Source organism: Alligator sinensis, unplaced genomic scaffold (assembly GCF_000455745.1).
Source record: "Alligator sinensis unplaced genomic scaffold, ASM45574v1 scaffold643_2, whole genome shotgun sequence".
In the NCBI taxonomy this organism is placed as follows: Eukaryota; Metazoa; Chordata; order Crocodylia; family Alligatoridae; genus Alligator; species Alligator sinensis.
The window spans coordinates 497,137-509,628 of NW_005842588.1; the positions used below are offsets into that span (position 1 = coordinate 497,137).

Consider the following 12,492-nt stretch of genomic DNA (forward strand, 5'->3'; position numbering starts at 1 on the left):
CCCCGAAAGAAGGGAGAGGGTCCTGTGTGTATGAGACAGTATCCTCTGAAGAAACCCACCCGCATGGGTTTGAAGCCACTGATTGAAAAATTCAAGCAGTATGGGTGGTTAATAGAGGGATCATCCCCCTTTAACACCCCAATACTGGGTGTGCCCAAAGAGGATGGCACCTCCTTCAGGTTAGTGCAAGACTTGAGAGCTGTAAACAAAAAGATTTTAGTGGATCATCCTATGGTTCCAAATCCCCATACTATTTTGACCCAAGTTCCAGCAAATGCCAAGGTGTTTTCCGTGCTAGATTTAAAAGATGCTTTCTTCTCTATCCCGCTACACAAAGATAGTCAGAAATTGTTTGCCTTTGAATGGGAAGACCCGGACACGTATCATAAGACTCAATTGTTATGGACAGTGTTGCCCCAGGGATTTGTCTCATCCCCCCATATATTTGGAACAGCATTGCAAAAAGACCTGGAGCATTGGAAAGGAGACACCCTGAGGTGGCGTTGTTGCAGTATGTTGATGATTTATTGGTAGCAAGCCCCGATGTGCAGACGGGAAAAAGAGCGACAGAATCCTTGCTGAATACCCTGGGAAAGAAAGGGTATAAAGTGTCACGGGAAAAGGCTCAAATTTGTCAGCCAAAGGTCACCTTTTTGGGTTATGAGATTGAGGAGGGGGCTCGGACTTTGAGTAGAGATCGAATTCAAGCAATACAGGATATGCCCGCCCCCAAAAACCCCAAAGAGCTGCAAGCTTTCCTGAGCCTAACCGGGTTTTATAGACTGTGGATTCCCGATTATGGAAAAAAAGCCAAACCCCTATATGAATCCCTCAGGAGAGTGTATGACTCTCTCCTTGAGGTAAATTGGATTAGCCTCCAGGGGCACGAAACTAGCAACTTGTGCAACAGCAAGACAACATGGGGAAAAAAGTCACTTTCTGGTTTCCTTGCCAGTGCCATCTAGATTTCCTTTTTATGGGATTATTTTTTTGTCAGTTAAATCTAAAATGCAAATGACACTTCTGTGAAAGGGTATTTATGCTACCTCATACTACACGTCTGCATGAGTCCCTGCTGTGAAATGGGTCATGGAAGTGTCACGTAGCTGACAACTGGCAGTAACGGTAGGAAAAAAAGATCAGGAGCAATGTGAAAGATAGGAAAGTCTTGTTGGGGATAAATTATTTTAGGCTAGTAAGCATATACCTCTGAGCTGAAAGTAGTTCCTTCTGCACACCCATCCAGTTCTTGGCTGTTGCAATGGGGGCTTGTGGGACGTGGCAAATGGTTTACTGGGAATCAGAGTGAGACTCATCATTCATTTCACAGAGGCTGCCAGAGACAACTACATAATGACTTCCTGAAAAATCCAGATATAAGCCAATAAGGGCTCCTATGCACATGCAGCGAGGCTGCTCTGACGTGCTGCAATTACAGCACGTCAGAGCTTGGGTCTGCTGGAACGTGGTAATTGCCTCACTCCAGCAGGACTCCAACATCATGTGCATCAGTGTTCCCATGCTGAAAAATGATAGCAGGGCACTTTAAACTAAAGCTGATTTGATGAGCTTTAGCTCAAAGGACCCCGCCACCATTTTTCAGCATGGGGACGCTGATACACTTGATGCTCTGGGTGCTTTTAATTACTTGGTTCTCAGAGCTGCGCTAATTAAAGCATCATCCTCTCCCACCTCCCAGAGCACATCTATAAATGCATATCACCCCTTACCTAGTCCATGAGCCCTTAAATATTTTTCTTTTGAGCCATTTTCCTTATTTTAGGTTCAAACCCATCACACACGCCTATTTTTTTAAAGATAAAGAGAGGTTTTAAACAAAACAAAACAGGTCCTTTATAAACAGTACAACAGGCAGAGGAAATGGATATTGTTAGATGAAATGCAAGGGTTTATAATAAAACTATTGTGGTTACAGGTTCAGAAACCATTAGGATGGTTTTTGGTGTGGCTTAACTGTTACCTAGTACTAGCATTTACCTACAAAGACTTGCAATGTTAACTTGCTCAAAAGGCAAACTGAAACCCTGGTTTGGACTGATAATTTTCTTCTTAGCTAGAAGTGCCTTTTTTCTCTACCACTGAATCAAGATGCAATTCCCCCTCAAGTACTACAGATGCATATGAAACAGGGTTAAAAACACCCTGCTATCTCACTCCCTTCATTCTCCCAATGATAATGACTTTTCCAGCTCCCCACCCATCACCTCAAGGCAACTGGTTTCCTTCTGTTTATCTTCATACTATCTTCCACACTGCCCTTTATCCACCTCCCAGTGCAATTCACACGTGCAAAGAGCCAGCCTAAGCCCCCTCTTATCACTCCAAGCTAAGTGGCAATTAACTAAAGTGCAGTCCACCCCAGGTGGCCTCCTAATATCTGTAGAATTAACTGGCTGCCCTAATGCCTCATTCAGATCTCTGCTATAGACTCACTTCTTTAAGTGGCTGATTAACACTAGTTCATGCCATTCATTTGCTCTGTTAAACCAAATATTAACTCCACAATCAGTTTAGGTTACTATCTCATTTTGGATCCCCATACCTCTGTTTTGTCTTTACCTACTATCTAGAGACAAAGGTCTCTAGGATGGTAGCTGCCTTTCTGGCTTGTACAGCATCAGTCAGCTTGCTGGGATTGAAAATTGGCTCATTTGTAAAGGTGCTAGCTTCAATAACCTGACTTGCCAGTGACATCCGTTGAGTCACTACCAGTAAGTCCCTAGTCTCCCTTTGTGGGACTCACATTTCTTGTCTTCTTACCTTGGAGGAATTCCACACACTGCAGTGGCTTAGGGTAGGAGTGTCATCTGGCCCCCTGGCTGGAAGAATAGCACAGCACTGATCTATGGGCCAAATCCCCTCCCCTCTCCCCCAGCATACTGGATTGGGTACCCGCTCCATCTGGTCTGGGACCCATATGGCATCTGGGGCTGCATGCATCACAGATCCCAGATCTACCAGGGTGAACACCATGTGCAGTGTGCATCCTGGAGCGGGCACCTCATGTAGTGCAGTCTGGCCAGGGTGGGCACTGCGTGGGGCACGATGCCCACCCCGGCTGGTCTGGGATTCATGCCAGAAGTACCCGATGATTATACAGCACAGTCTGAGAATGGCTGAGGTGGATACCACATTTGGTGCTCATGGGGCTGGTCCAGCATGCACTATGCCCCCTGTGGGTCTGCTCAGATGCAGGGGTAGCACTGGGACCAGAGGAGAGCCCACATGGCTGGATCTGGTCTGCAGCCCATATTTTCAACAGCTCTGGTCTAGGGGGATTAAAATGATGTGTCCCAAGTCATATAGACTGGAGGCTGCAACATTAATTCAGGTCAAATAGCTAGTTGCTCTGCAAGGAGCCCTGTTGAGTAGGATCTGGTTCAATGCAAGCAAATTTAGCAACAGAGCTGGGAACAGAACACTAGTCTGGAGCCCTTCTACCCCTTAGCTGCTCTATTACAGTGTTTCAGGCAGGGTGGCACCTTCAAGAACAGTTAGTCTGACCCTCCTCTAGCACCAAAGACCTGCCCTACTTTCTGCCTGACTTCAGACAAACACAGCTAACTGCCTCCATTTCTGAACGAAGGGTTTCAGCTGTTCAAAACACTGTCATGTTGAATTTTAACTTTAAAATGTTCCATGTTCTGTTTTCAGGTTCAGTTAAACATGTATGATAAAAAAAAAAAGAGTATAAATATTTGACATACAAAGGGAAATTGAGGGGGTTACCATTTTGATGAAAAAACAAAACAATGCCTCCCCCCCACCCACCCCAAAACAACAACAACAACAACCACCACCACCACTTAGGTGGGCCCAAAAATCATCTGGGAAAAAAATTACTTTTTTTTTTTCTTTTAACTATAGCTGAACAAAAATCCATTATTACTACAGGTCATTTGCTGACTGTAATGCACTGGCAGGTTACAAGCAGTAAATATTGTCATGTATAAGCCAACCATGCAGACCTAAAGAAATAGGCAATATGAATAAATGTTTGTTGTAGCAACACAGCTGACATTTGTGCAGGGAAGAGTCACCTGCATTAAGCCATGAAAAACCAAGAGGAACACTCTTAAAGAAGGAGAAGATGCGGATCACATTCCCTCCACTTGGCATGAGGATAAAAATATCCAGCAGTTATGTGGAACTCTAAATTAAACCTCTTAAATATGCATTCAATTCAGATTTCCTGAAGTCAGTTAACCAACTATCCGCAGACAATTAGAAAACTTTATTAGACTTTATCAAGCTACGAAAGGAGAAAATATTGCTTAACTATTATTCAACAAATGTAATTAGTTATCAGTTGGTATTTGCTTAACTAGCTTGTCTAGTTGTAGCTACAGAAGCACACATAAAACTGCCATCTGGTTTATGTTGCACTAGAGACACACCATGTTTTGTTTTGTTTTGTTTTGTTTTGTTTTGTTTCAGCTGTTGTCATTGCCTCACTGCATGATACATCCTAAACAAAATTTGGAGACTACTGCCTATGCTTGCTGCTATCCAGGTTTTTCACTTACCCTCATACTTCTGTGGAGAATCTGGTCTGAGCAAACCAAAAGGCAATGACTTTAGTAAAAGCTATGGTTTGCTTGTTTCCCTTCATTACTTGTTATAATGCATGATGTAACTGATTTACCTGAAGCCAGACCCTGTTACCTTTACTCATACTGAGCCCTACCTTTCTGCACCCACAGTCCTTCTGCCTTTGATGTAGTTTAGCTTTAAGGGTGCAGTTAGGGCTTGTGTTTTTGCTTAACAAGGGAAAGGATAAAATGCCCACAAAATATGATGTAAATAAGCTTAGGAGGGTTGCAGAGGTGACAGGCAGTGCTTATGCAGTTACTATAAGAACACTATGATTTGCAGTGAACTCCCACAATGCAACAGCTATGCTGTTACTCAATGGACAGAAGAGAGCTCTCTTTCCACCAGATTTCATAGTAAAGAGTACTTAGGCTTCACTCTGAAAAAATATTCTAAATGATGAATAGTCTCTTGAAGTCTTAAATCAGGCAGCCTGCGTGTGTGGATGGTCATAATTACATTCTAATGGCAAAAATATATTCCAGACGTTTTCACTCCTGCTCTAGTACAGGCCCAACATAGCTGCATTGGGGTAAGGCATGGGCACCCAAGAGATTGTCTTGGCTAGAAATAAGTGCCTTTCTCTGGCCCAAAAGAAACCTTCTCCCCTGTGAGACTCTCAGCAATACCCCTTTTTTTTGGAGTTAAGTACCTCAACCTGGTTTGCACCTCTGTGAAAAACAAAGCTAGTCCCAACTAGCAACAGCCAAGTGACTGGTGTACCCCTCCCCCTTAAGGGATGGAAGAGACTTGGATTCAAACCCTCCCTGCCCACTTTGGGGCACGCTTGTAAGGCTACAGCCCAGGTGAGCACGTTCACCTGCAGTCTGCTAGGGATTCTGGGCCTGTCTCCATCTTGCCTCTAGGGAATGTTTTGTTTTGTAGAAGTAAGTGTTCAATGGGCCAGAGAGTGAGGAGAATTACACTGACACTGAAGCCTGATCACCTGGGATGTTCAAGACTGATTCAAGCCTCAGCTCCCACAAACATGCAATCATTTTTAAAAAGTATAATAGCTTCAACAGGAGAGATTGGGAAAAACCCATCACAGGATACCCAAAGCCCAGAGCATTCACCTGGAAGAAGCAGGTTCAAAGCCTTCTAGCAAATCAGGCAGAGGCCAGACTTGAACCTATGTCCCCCACACTACAGACAAGTCATTTGAGATATGCACCTCCCTGGCAGTTTTGTGTGGGCTACATTGATTTTAAGCATGCTTTGAGCATGCAATGGGATTATGCCCCATTGACAGATAGGGTGGGGAGCATCTAGCTGGAAATTCCACTTTGACCTGAGCAGTTCATTAAGTGTGGGCTAGCATTAGTGCAGGCCCGAGACAGAAACTGGGGGAGGTTTATACTGCTTAGTGATAGCACCCTGTGCTGCTACATATATACCTATACCACTTTCCAAACCAGAAGTCACGTAGTTGCTTTAGTACAGGGCTGTGCACACTCTACTGAGAGGTAGAATCAGATAATGCATTGATGCAAATAGACAAAGGCAGCTACGCTGTTGCCAGTTTGGAAAGCAGCACACCCAGGGCAGTATACCAAGGCCTGTACCATAACAGAGAAGTACACACACACCCCCTTAGGTACTTATGGGACTGTGGTTCCTCTAGGTAATCATCTAAGCAGTGTTTTTGAAGATGTCAGGATGCCTAAACTAATAGATGCAGATCTGACAGAGTATTTAGGGGTCCAAGGCCAACCACTGAGATACAGATATAAAACTTAAGAAATCCCTTTCCAACCAATCTCAGTTTTACAGAGAAAAACCAAATGGAAGAGTTTTGAGTAATGAGTTTATCAGCTGGCTCCCAAGTAAATTTTCTGTGAGGGCCTGTGGGTCAACAGCACTTTGTGTTCATTTCTGCTAATATGTAACCTTCATTCTTTTATTGCCATGCCAGGGGATTTCTCCGGTTAACTGCATTGGCTTTTGCAGGAATACCTAAGCTGTTACAAATGTGGCAAAGGGAAGGGAATCTCAGCAGAGGTCTGCTTAGGGGAGGAAAACGGAGAGATAAAAGGAATGTACCTATGTTTGGGATAAGGAACCCATATAAATGTAGCACGGAATACTGGGTATTGTTTTGTTATCCGTCAGGTTATTTTATAACAGGGAGACAGATGATTCACTTAAATGGGCTGCAGAGCAAGCAAGTCAGGTGTTGCTGAATGAGCCTGAGGTCGAATCAGCCCTTCCATGGGAACAGAGTAATAAATCTATCCTCTTGCAAATTAATAGTGCTTTCCAAACTTGTGCTTTTCAGAGACACTCTTTGGAAGTCCCCTATTAGTCCCTACATGGCATATAGGGTCTGACTCTCAACCTGATGGTAAGCAAAGAGCTTGCAGTGAGCAATGGCAACACTAGTTTGGCAAGTTTGCACTTGTTTACAGGTGCATATTATTGTTCTGATAACGACGTGGCTTAGTTTCGGTTAGTTTTATAAATTTTTAAAAATGAAGCTTATTTTCCATCAAGGAAGTGGTACAACACCCTGCCAGCTCACATACCAAACGCACCAATTATCCACCTGCTTAAGCAGTGTTGGGGTTTCAAGAGATACAACAATTCAGTGGTCACAAATAAAAGTGCTTTGAGATTTAACATATAAGATTACTGCATACTAATGAAAAAACAAAACAAACAAACTGTTCTTCTTAAGTATCTCCTCGGTGTTCCTTTGAAAGATCAAGAACAGGAATAGGTTTTCCATCTAAAGTGTTTTTCCACAGAAAATTTGGCTTTAAATTAAACAACTGCATGTGAGCGTGTGTAAAAAGTGCCTGCTTTCCATAGAGAATTTTAAGTTTTAAATTACAACATAACAATGTGTAAAAAATAAACATTCCAACTTGCTCTCTCCACAGACTTATCACATCAAAGTATAGACCCTGAAAAACAAATAAAACGTAACAAAGAAAAAACAATATTCACATTAATAACATACCTTGGGAGAATTTCTGTCCCACTTCTATTGTAGATCTCCCATTCCAGAATCACTAAACTCCAGTTTGACTCTAGGGAGACTACATAATAGAAAGGCACTTGATGTATGTATTTCCCCAGGTATGTTAATTAAATCAGCTGACTTTCATTATAAAAATGAAATGTTCATCTGCATTTGGTTTTCTTTTCACTTGACTCAGTCCTGCAGACCCAACATCACCAAGGGGGAATGAGATGTGGATTCTCCCTCATCTGGTACCTCCACTGGATTGCTCACTGAGTTCCACTGGGTTTCTCCTGTGTTAACCCACTCAGGACAATAGGCCTGCACAGGTTTCATTGAGGTAAATTTGGGGGCCTTGGCTTGCCCAGGTGTTACTGAGGGCCTGATTTAGCCAACAGAATATATAGATCATGAGGAATAAGGTGAAAAGAACACAAGGTGACTCTTGAAGGTGAGGTGGAGTTTGCAGTGTTAAGGGCTAAGTACTTTTTGTCATCTGAACACTTTTGATATGGAAATCATGAATGAGTTAGAGCTACTGCTCAGAGAAGAGCTACACTGTGAAGCCTCCCAGTATATTTTTAAGATACCATTTCAGTTGTAACATACTCACTTGAGGCCTTTGAGGGTAGATCCACATAGGGACTTTGGACTTCAGTATTCTAAAACTTAACTTTAAATCCCCAAATTCACTGTCCATTCACTGCCTAGCTGTGACTGTCTAAATTTCTAAATGCCTGAGTTTCTACTAAGAAGGCTGCCTACATATCTATGAATTTCTGCAGCTGGATATAAGTGCACAATCACCTAAATCTAGAGAGCTCTGAGCAGCTTGGCACCTGAGCCCTGGAGGGCTTCACAAACCAGGTGTTCCTCTGTCTAGTGCACTTGTGGGCAGCATCCGACTCGCATACTATATAGGGGTGTGCAAAGTGGGCCCTATTTGATTCGGATCTGGCCCAAATCAGGGACGGTAATTTGATTCGTTGATTTGGACCACTGTCCCTGATTCGATTTGGCCAAATCTGAAGATTTGATGCTGATTCAGAGAATCAGTAATTTGGACACAGACACAGCTTTAAATGTTTTTTCTACATACCTCAAGGTACCAGCATGGCTCGTGAATGCTGCAATGCTCGGGCGCATGGAGCTTCCCACAGGAGTGCGGGTGGGGACGTGGCCTCCACGTGCTCGGCAACGAACTGGGAAGTGGACTGGAAGTACTTCTGGTCCATTTCTGGGTCTGCTGCCTCACCCTTGCAATGGAAGGTGCTGAGCAGTTCATATAGGCCCCTCCGCCCTGGGTGGATTGTCTGAACACATCTTGCAGTATCTGGAGGCACTGTTGAGTGGTAATGCTGGGGTTCTAGAGCTTGGCTGTCCTGATTACCCCAAATGACGGTTCTTGCAGCACATCCAGAAGATGATGATGTTTTTCTTTGTCTGGTATTTGCCATGTCATGAGAGTCTCTTGCACATGGGCAACCCAGGATTCAAATCCCTCTTCTCCGGTAGGGACTGGGAGGTTCCCAGAAAAGTTTCTTAGTCTTTTATATGCAGCCCGATCATCAGAGGAGCTGGCCACCTCCCTAAGGACCTGCTGCATAGCCACAACCCATTCCTGGGTGATGCTGGGCAAGGGTGTTGCCCCACTGGTTCCAGGAGGTTTCCTGGCATCATCTCTTCCTGGTGCCTGGGACATGTTTTCTCCTTGCTTGACTCTATAGGGGTATAGAGCACGTCACAAAATTAAGCTCCCGCCAATAAAATCCTGGACGAGCCCCCAAAATGTAGCCTGGGTGTACACGGGTTTGTACTTCCCTTTCCAATTGAGGCAATTATTGGCAGGGTAGTGTGCTGCAGAGGAACACAACAGCCCAGCAGCCGCCTCTGTCCCCTATAGAGTCAGGTCCAGTCAATCAGTTACTTAACTATATGTAGATTTATTATTATAACAAAACCATTAAAAGGGTAAGGACATAGACTATATATATACACATACACTCCAGCTGCAGCCTCACCAAGGCCAAGTACAGCGGGAGGATGACATCCTGAGATTTACTTGAGAAGCATCAAGTAAATCTTCCCTGCAGGCCCGGTCGCCCATGGTACAGCCCCCACAGGAGTCGCAGCCATCGCAGGAGTGGAAGATGGTGCCCAAATCTAGAGCTGCTAGGCAGAGAGCGGTGGAAGCCCCCCAGGTTCAGCTGGGGAACAGATTTGATGCCTTGGCAGCGGCGACGGATGAGGGCAGAGGAGTCGGCCCTGCAGGGGACGATGCCGCTCCACGCAAGACAGAGACTGGGAGGAGAGAGAACACCAGGAGGAAGAAACGCCAGGTCCTAGTCATCGGGGACTCCCTCCTGCGAGGGCTGGAAGGTCCGATCTGCAGGCCCGACCCCATGTCACGGCAGGTCTGCGTCATGCCTGGGGCTCGGGTCAGGGACATCACGGAGAGGATCCCGGGCTGCATCCGGCCTGCAGACCGGTACCCCATGGTTGTCGTCCATGTGGGTACAAACGACGCGGCAAGAGGCAACCCTGACCGTATTATGAGGGACTTCGAGGCTCTGGGGACCAGGCTGAAGGAGACGGGGGCGCAGGTGGTTTTTTCCTCTCTCCTTCCGGTGAGGGGGCGGGGACAGAGGCATGGGACCTGCATTGGTGAGGTCAACCAGCGCTTACGCAGCTGGTGCCGCCGGGCAGGCCTTGGGTTCCTTGACAACGACCCATGCTTTCGGGAGGGGGGATTGCTGGGGCGGGATGGGCTTCATCTCTCCCCTAATGGCAAGCGTATCTTCTCTTCCAGGTTGGCTGATCTCGTACAGTGAGCTTTAAACTAGACTCGCCGGGGGAGGGGGCTGCAGGAAGACGAGGAGACGCCATCAGGGCAAGGGGTGCAAAGGTAAGTAATGGGGGTCTTGCCATCAGGGCAAGGGGTGCAAAGGTAAGTAATGGGGGTCTTGCCATCAGGGCAAGGGGTGCAAAGGTAAGTAATGGGGGTCTTGCCATCAGGGCAAGGGGTGCAAAGGTAAGTAATGGGGGTCTTGCCATCAGGGCAAGGGGTGCAAAGGTAAGTAATGGGGGTCTTGCCATCAGGGCAAGGGGTGCAAAGGTAAGTAATGGGGGTCTTGCCATCAGGGCAAGGGGTGCAAAGGTAAGTAATGGGGGTCTTGCCATCAGGGCAAGGGGTGCAAAGGTAAGTAATGGGGGTCTTGCCATCAGGGCAAGGGGTGCAAAGGTAAGTAATGGGGGTCTTGCCATCAGGGCAAGGGGTGCAAAGGTAAGTAATGGGGGTCTTGCCATCAGGGCAAGGGGTGCAAAGGTAAGTAATGGGGGTCTTGCCATCAGGGCAAGGGGTGCAAAGGTAAGTAATGGGGGTCTTGCCATCAGGGCAAGGGGTGCAAAGGTAAGTAAGACCACCTGGGCAATAGTGATCATCGCGTGCTGGAATTCACCATCCAGCGTAGAGTGTCAAGGGCCCGCAGCAAGGTGGTGGCCCTAGACTTCAGGAGGGCCAACTTCAGTGAGATGAGGAGATTAGTGGGAGAGGAACTGGGGTCCTTGAGGGCAGAGGAACTCAGCGTCCAAGAGGAGTGGTCGTTCCTTAAGGAAACGATACTCGGGGCCCAAGGGGTGTCCATCCCGACAAGAAGCAAGGCGGGCAGGAGTGTCCAAAAGCCCCCCTGGCTCACCAAGGGTGTCCGGGAATGCCTGCTTGCCAAAAGGGTGGCGTACGCCCGGTGGAAGGGGGGTGTAATCTCCAAAGAGGAGTATACCTCCTCTGCTCGGGCCTGCAGGCGGGCTGTTAGGAAGGCCAAGGCGGAGATAGAGCTCGGATTAGCGTCCAGGATTAAGGATAACAAAAAGTCCTTTTTCAAATATATTGGGAGGATGAAGAAGGCGCCGGGTAATGTGGGGCCCCTGCAGGATATGCGGGGCAATCTGGTGGTTGCGTCAGAGGATAAAGCGGACCTCTTTAACCAATTCTTCACCTCCGTTTTCTTGTGCAGGGACCGGGACTTCCCTGCTGTGATAGAAGCCGGACGCGAGGGGATCGCCTTCAGACCTCAGGTTGGGGAGGACCGGGTTAGAGAGCTTCTGGAGGGGCTGGACGCGTTCAAGTCAGCGGGTCCGGATGCTCTCCACCCCAGGGTGCTGAGGGAGCTGGCTGGGGTTATTGCAGGGCCCCTGGCACGGCTCTACGAGCGATCGTGGTGCTTGGGCCAGGTGCCAGACGATTGGAAGGTAGCTAATGTGGTCCCCATCTTCAAAAAAGGGAAAAGGGAGGACCCGGGCAATTATAGGCCCGTCAGTCTTACCTCAATCCTGGGGAAGCTCTTTGAGAAGATCATCAAGGAGCACATTTGTGATGGGCCGGCATCCGAGATGATGCTCAGGGGCAATCAGCATGGATTTATTAGGGGGAGATCATGTCAGACCAACCTGATTGCCTTTTATGATCAGGTCACAAAGGCCATGGACGCAGGTGTCGCGGTGGATGTAGTCTTTCTGGACTTCAGCAAGGCCTTTGACACCGTCTCTCACCCCATCCTAATTAATAAACTAGGCGACTGTGGCATAGATGCCTACACGGTCAGATGGATTGCAGATTGGCTGAAGGGTCGCACTCAGAGGGTGGTGGTGGATGGATCATACTCGACTTGGGGGGAGGTGGGTAGTGGAGTCCCCCAGGGCTCGGTCCTGGGGCCTGCGCTGTTCAATTTCTTCATCAGCGATCTTGATGTTGGGGTGGAAAGCAACCTGTTTAAATTCGCTGATGACACCAAAATTTGGGGGGAGGTGAGCACGCTAGCAGGGAGAGAGAGATTGCAGAAGGATCTGGATAGGTTACAGGGGTGGGCAAACAGGAACAGGATGTGTTTCAATACGGACAAGTGCAGGGTGCTGCA

The 12,492-nt window shown here is 46.9% G+C and overlaps 1 long non-coding RNA gene across 1 annotated transcript in view; it reads right to left on the reverse strand.

The window, feature by feature from the left end:
* LOC102380764 overlaps positions 1 to 7,637 on the reverse strand; it is a 76,761-nt gene extending 69,124 nt beyond the window's left edge. The window contains exon 1 of the long non-coding RNA XR_324862.3: positions 7,577 to 7,637. This is a non-coding gene — a long non-coding RNA (uncharacterized LOC102380764). The remainder of the gene's footprint in view (positions 1 to 7,576) is intronic.
* Between the last annotated feature and the right edge of the window lie 4,855 nt (positions 7,638 to 12,492).